Source organism: Microtus ochrogaster, chromosome X (assembly GCF_000317375.1).
Source record: "Microtus ochrogaster isolate Prairie Vole_2 chromosome X, MicOch1.0, whole genome shotgun sequence".
In the NCBI taxonomy this organism is placed as follows: domain Eukaryota; kingdom Metazoa; phylum Chordata; class Mammalia; order Rodentia; family Cricetidae; genus Microtus; species Microtus ochrogaster.
Genome location: NC_022026.1, coordinates 47,166,539 through 47,173,274, shown reverse-complemented (window position 1 = coordinate 47,173,274; position 6,736 = coordinate 47,166,539). Strand labels below are relative to the sequence as shown.

At 42.6% G+C, this 6,736-nt stretch overlaps 1 protein-coding gene and 1 pseudogene across 6 annotated transcripts in view; one reads left to right on the top strand and one right to left on the bottom strand.

Moving 5' to 3' along the window:
• The window catches only part of Reps2 (RALBP1 associated Eps domain containing 2), a 286,698-nt gene that overhangs the window by 73,610 nt on the left and 206,352 nt on the right, over positions 1-6,736 (bottom strand). The gene's annotated exons all lie outside the window — the stretch shown is intronic.
• LOC101997956 lies at positions 1,173-2,681 on the top strand (annotated as a pseudogene).

Genomic DNA, 6,736 nt, shown 5'->3' with positions numbered 1-6,736 from the left:
AGCATTCTGTTCTGTTACTCCTCCCACCTATGTTTTAACCTATCAGGGCAAGCAGCTTCTTTATTTAATTAACCAATGACCTTCCTCCATCACATAAGATTTATAGTTATATTTATAATTTATGGTTCCATTTATTTGCTATAGGACTATTTAGGCTTTCTAATTTTTAAGCCACTTTGGAAGATGATTTTCCTGGATGTTTGTACATTATGCTTAAATTTTCTAATTTAATTGACATGATAATTGATCATGCTATGATCATCTTAATCTCTGTACATGTAACTATCTTTTCCCATTTCTAATATTGTTTGTGTCATTGCCATAGTTTTCCTTCATTAATCTCATCTGATATCTGCCATGTGTTATGACACCCTTTTCAAAGCACCAACTTTTAACTTTACAATTTCAATGTCTATTCTTAGTTGTTAACTTGATTACATCTAGTATCAACTAAAATCCAAAAACGGAAGGCACAACCGTAAGGGATTTTTGCTTAATTTGAAGAAGAAAATCTACTTCTTTTTGATGTTGTTGTTATAGGATTTTTGTTTTGTTTTGTTTGTGCTTTGGTTGGTTGTTTTGTTTTTCGAGACAGGGTTTCTCTGCATAACAGCCCTGGCTGTCCTAGAACACACTCTATAGACTGATCTAGTCTATTCAGGCTAGGTTGCCTGCCTCTGCCTCCCAGATGCTGGGATTGAAGGTGTTGACCACCACAACTAACTGGAAGATCCACTTCTAATCCAATCTTTAAGGTAGGAAAACATGCCTTTAATCCAGGTCATTTGAGCTGGGAAAAGATACACCTTTAATCCATATCTTTTGAGGTGGGAAGACACTTTTAATCTAGGCCACACCTTCTGCTGGAAGCCTATATAAGGACATGGCAGAAGGAAGCTTTTTTTCTTTGCCTGTTTGTTCTCACCTTGCTAGAAAGTCCATTCCTTCACAGATATTAGAGCTTACTTCTTCAGGATTCCAGTGTTCACTAAAGACCAGCTGAGACATCCAGCCTTATGGACTGAGAAACTGCTGGATTCTTGGATTTTCTGCTCTTAGGCAGACATTGTTAGATTAGCCCATAAAACATTCTGATACGGTGGAAGTAGCCGGAGCGGGCAGGAGGCAAGTCGAGGCGAGAGCTGCACAGGTCCCTACAGAGCCGCTTAAGCATGTCGGACTTCGACTTCAACAAGTTCGAGCGGCAGCTCAACAAGAACAAACAAGAATGGGACAAGAAGAACCACCATTGGAAGCGTAGCCACAGCCACTCTAGAAGCCAGGACCGGAAGCGCAGGAGCTGGAGCCGAGATTGGCGTAACCAAGACCAGCACAGTGCCTCCGGAGACAGACGAAGGCGAAGCAAACCTTTGACCAGAGGCGCTAAAGAGGAGCACGGTGGATTGATTCGCCATGAGAAGAAGAAGAAGGTACATAAATACTGGGACGTGCCACCACCTGGCTTTGAGCACATCACCCCAATGCAGTACAAGGCCATGCAAGCTGCGGGTCAGATTCCAGCCACTGTCCTTCTCCCCACTATGACTCCTGATGGTCTGGCTGTGACCCCAACGCCCGTGCCTGTTGTTGGGAGCCAGATGACCAGACAGGCCAGACGCCTCTACGTGGGGAACATCCCATTTGGCATCACTGAGGAAGCTATGATGGACTTCTTCAACGCCCAGATGCGCTTGGGGGGATTGACTCAGGCCCCTGGCAACCCAGTCTTGGCTGTGCAGATCAATCAAGACAAGAATTTTGCCTTTTTGGAGTTTCGCTCAGTGAACGAAACGACCCAGGCCATGGCCTTTGATGGCATCATCTTCCAGGGCCAGTCATTGAAGATTCGAAGGCCTCATGACTATCAGCCACTGCCTGGCATGTCAGAGAACCCCTCTGTTTATGTGCCTGGCATTGTTTCCACCGTAGTTCCAGACTCTGCGCACAAACTGTTCATCGGGGGCTTGCCCAACTACCTGAATGATGACCAGGTGAAAGAACTGCTGATGTCCTTTGGGCCTCTGAAGGCCTTCAACTTGGTCAAGGATGGTGCCACAGGGCTCTCCAAGGGCTATGCCTTCTGTGAGTACGTGGACATCAATGTCACAGATCAGGCCATTGCGGGGCTGCATGGGATGCAGCTAGGGGACAAGAAGCTGCTTGTCCAGAGGGCGAGTGTGGGAGCCGAGAATGCCACGCTGAGTACCATCAATCAGACACCTGTAACCCTTCAAGTGCCCGGCCTGATGAGCTCTCAGGTTCAGATGGGCAGTCACCCGACTGAGGTCCTATGCCTTATGAACATGGTGCTGCCTGAAGAGCTGTTGGACGATGAGGAGTACGAGGAGATTGTAGAGGATGTGCGAGACGAATGCAACAAGTATGGGCTGCTCAAGTCCATTGAGATTCCCCGGCCCGTGGATGGCATCGAGGTGCCTGGCTGTGGAAAGATCTTTGTGGAGTTCACCTCTGTGTTTGACTGCCAGAAAGCCATGCAGGGCCTAACCGGCCGCAAGTTCGCCAACAGAGTGGTGGTCACAAAATACTGTGACCCTGACTCTTACCACCGCCGGGACTTCTGGTAGAGGTGGCTGGGGGAGGGTGGGGGCAGGGCTGACTGGGGACTTTACCCACACCTGTCCCCCCCTCCTTTCTCCCCTCTGAAGATGATGGGCAGAGGAGTGACAGCCAAATGATAGCCGGCAAAGACTGGAATGGCAGAAATTATGGGGGGCGGGGGGTGGGGGACTAGGGCAGAAAGGGGACTGGGCAAGTGCACACAGGCCCACATAGACACATGCACCCACACAGACACAGAGGGAAGGGGCAGGGATGGGGACTGTGTGCACAGCAGGGCAGGTAGGACCCCCACAGCCCCGTTCCAAACAGCCTGTTCTTATCCCTTACACCCTTTTCCTTGGCCCTTTCCCCATGGTAGGAACATAGCGTGTTTATATTTTATGGCCAAACTATTTTGAATTTTGTTGTATGACCCTCAGTGCCCTGCCCTCTCCCTTTGCAGGACCACAGCTCCTGTCCTCTGGCTTTTGGTCCTTCCAGTTCTCGACCCTGGTTTCTTAAGTAGTTGATTCTTTAGCCTTTTCCTGACCCCCAACCCGTTATCTCTGTCCCGCTCCTCCTCTCTGTGGCAGTTTCATATTTGCTAATTAAGAATTTGCTCATTAAACATTTTGTTGTATTTAAAAAAACATTCTGATACATCTCCTTTCTATATATAGAGAGATAGATTCATTCTACAAATTTTGTTACATAGAGAATCCTGATTAATACAACAATCCTCTATATTGTGTGCTTTTATAGTTCATTAAGCTTCCATTTACATGCTTTGGTCTTGTCTTGCTCTACTTTAAATTGGTTTCTTCAACTATTGGTTTATAGCTTTTCTCTTTTTATAATGTAAGATAGGATTATAAGTTTATTTTAACTACTTCTTTACTAAAATTTCCTGTTTTGTATGTGCTTATCATTAAGTGTTTAAAAACTTCTTAATACCCTTTCTGATTTCTTTTATGATGTTACCTTCTATCTTGACTGAATCCTAAGTTTTCCAAATTATTGAAAATCTATTAACAGAAAATTGGGTTATTGACTTACGATTTTCCCATAACATATTGAGGATATAATTTCACTGTCTGTAGAAGGAGCTGTGGGCAGGCCTGCTTTTCGTCCCATATGGCTAGCTTTACAACCGAAATAACAACACACAAACTGTATTCATTTAAACACTGCCTGGTCCATTATATCTAGCCTCTTCTTGGCTAACCCTTATATCTTGCTTAACCCATTTCTAATAATCAGTGTAGCACCACAAGGTGGTGGCTTACCGGGAAAGATTCTAGCCTACATCCTTCTCAGATCGGAGAATCATGGCAACTTCCTGAGGCGTCTGCCTCATTGCCTTCTTCCCAGCATACTGTTCTGTCTACTCCACCTACATAATTTTCTGCACTATTAAAAGGCCAAGGCAGTCTCTTTATTAACCAATGAAAGTAACAGATAGAAGACCCACCTACATCATTTCCCTCTTTTTCTGTTTAAACAAAAAAGAAAGGCTTTCACTTCAACATAGTAAAATTACATATAACAAAACAGTTATAAATCAAGGATTACAGTTACAATATTTATATCTATTTTATCTTTTTATGGCACCCAGACGTGGATAACTGAATCCATAGAAAGCCTGAGAAAGCTTGAGAAAGAATAGAGTAAAGCATGTTTTCTTGGTAATAGCAATTTCTCGGGTATGCTCTGCTTGCTAGAGGCAAGCAAGCACTCTCATCTAAGGGAGGCTTCCTGACTCAGCTTTAACTGCAAAACCCTGCATCTCTTTTAAGAGGTCCTGCCACAAAACACTTAAACGGTGTTGATGAAAAGCTGAAAGTATGCTTTTCAGTTTTCAGCCACAGCAGGAAAAAGCTGCTCCATTTTAAAATGCAGGCTCTCTGGGCCGTCCTGGCTGGGCAAACTCTGACTCTTTCAGGCAGGAATTCTGACTGAGTGTGGTCTGTGAGCAGAATGCTGCAGCTTGCTTGCTAGCAAGGACCCTGAAATGCCACAGGGCAATAAAAATAGCTCTGGCCAGTACCTCAGCCACAAGGCTGGAATCGCAGAAAGATAAGGAATGGGCTGGATCTAGCCAGCAAAGCCATGGCTTTAATCCTACCCATATTGCTCAGTAATTTAAAGGCTCATGTGGTCAGAAAAAGAGAGATATACAGTAAAGAGAAATTCAAAGAAAAAACCTCTAAATGTTTTACAGTGTGTTAAAATATATGTAGGCTAAAGGTTAAAGTTCTTAAAGTAAAAAAAAATAAGAAAAAAAGGGAGTAGTTGGGTGTGGTAGTATACACCTTTAATCCCAACACTTGGCAGGTAGAGGTAAATTGAACTTCAAGGGGCAGAGGTAGATTGACCTCTGTGATTTCAAGGTGTGGTAGCACACACCTTTAATCCCAATGCCTGGGAGGCAGAGACAGACAGATCTCTGTGAGTCCAAGGACAGCCTGGTCTACAGAGTTATTCTATGACAAAAATATACAGAGAACCTGTCTCAAAAAATAAAACTAAAAATAAACGAAATAGAAGTTAAAATAAAGCCACAAAAAGATGGAAAATACACAGAGAATCTTGATACTGTATGCTTTTATGCTCTCTTTGAATTGTTTGAATGCTGAGGAAGGAGCAACAGCTGCTAAAAGATATTTGTTTATAAATGCTGCTGAACTAATCCAAGATAGATATTTGAAAATAACTTGACGTCAGAATTTGGATCTAGGGTTATGATGCTTTGGAATCATCAGGTTACACCATGAAAGACCTGAATAGCAGCACCCCCATTCAGCATGAAGCAGTTTGGAGAGAAATAACTGTTCCCATATTCCCAAATATTGTTTTTAACTGTTTTTTACATTTAAAGGGGGATATGATAGAGATATGAATAATTTGCATTGGTATAAATTTTGCCTTATTGATAGATGTTTAAGGTCAATTTTGTTATATGTACATGTATTTCTGATCTTGATTAAGGTATTGTGATTGTGTAGTTCATTTAAAAATGTAATGTATAATTAGGAAATATAGGTTGTTAATAGATAATCATCAATAATAGTCAATCTCGCAGTCATATTAGTTAGATTTTCTAGATGTGCATAGATATATTTTAGACAGACATTCTTCATGTCTTTCAAAGATTACAGAATAGGACATTTAATGTTTTAATAACTGAGGACTTTTCATGACAATGAGACACGTCTGCTCCTGGCAGCACCAATCTACTTCAAGAGGAAGATGGGCATCGAAGAGGCTCCTTATGGAGTTTGATAGCCATTTGGGCAAGAAATTGCTCTTGCCTGGACTGTTGCATAAACTAGACACAAAGAACCCACAGAGAGAGGACTGCTGAACTTGCCTAAAGGTGAGATGGTCTTTGGGGGTTCCTGACTCAAGAAAGAGTCTGTGAGACATTCTTCAGGACACAGCAGATAGTGACTGAACTGTCTTTGAATTTTCCTGCTTCATGGAAATGTCTGCTGGATACTATGGGCCTGAAGGCTGAAGATGGATGCCCCAAAGGTACAGAAGAACTTTGGGTGACTGTACAGGGAGCGATATGTCTCTGTCATTTCTAGAGTTTGGAAGTTGCTTATTTCTTGTTTGTTTAGGTAATATTGTATCCTTCTGGAGTCTTTGATGGAGTTGAAGATAGATAGTTATAGTTTTCCTTTGTTATGGTAAAAGATAAAATAGATCTAAATATTGTGATTGCAATTCTTGCTTGATAACTGTTTTGTTATATGTAATTTTACTATGTTAAAATGAAAGCCTTCCTTTTTGTTTAAACAGAAAAAGGGGAAATGATGGAGGAGGGTCATCTGTAAATCTGTTGTTTCATTGGTTAATTAATAAAGAAAACTGCTTGATCTGATAGGTCAGAACATATGTAGGCGTGGAAAACAGAACAGAATGCTAGGAGGAAGAAGGCAGTGAGGCAGATGCTCTCCTCTCCAAGATGGACGCAGGTTAAGATCCTTCCTAGTAAACTGATGAGGAAGGTCATTGGTTAATTAAATAAAGAAGCTGCTTGCCCTGATAGGTTAAAACATAAGGTGGGAGGAGTAAACAGTGCAGAATGCTGGGAGGAAGAGGAAGTGAGTTCAGACTCGACAGCTCTCCTCTCGGGGGCAGACGCCTCAGAGAGAGACGAGATGCTCCACTC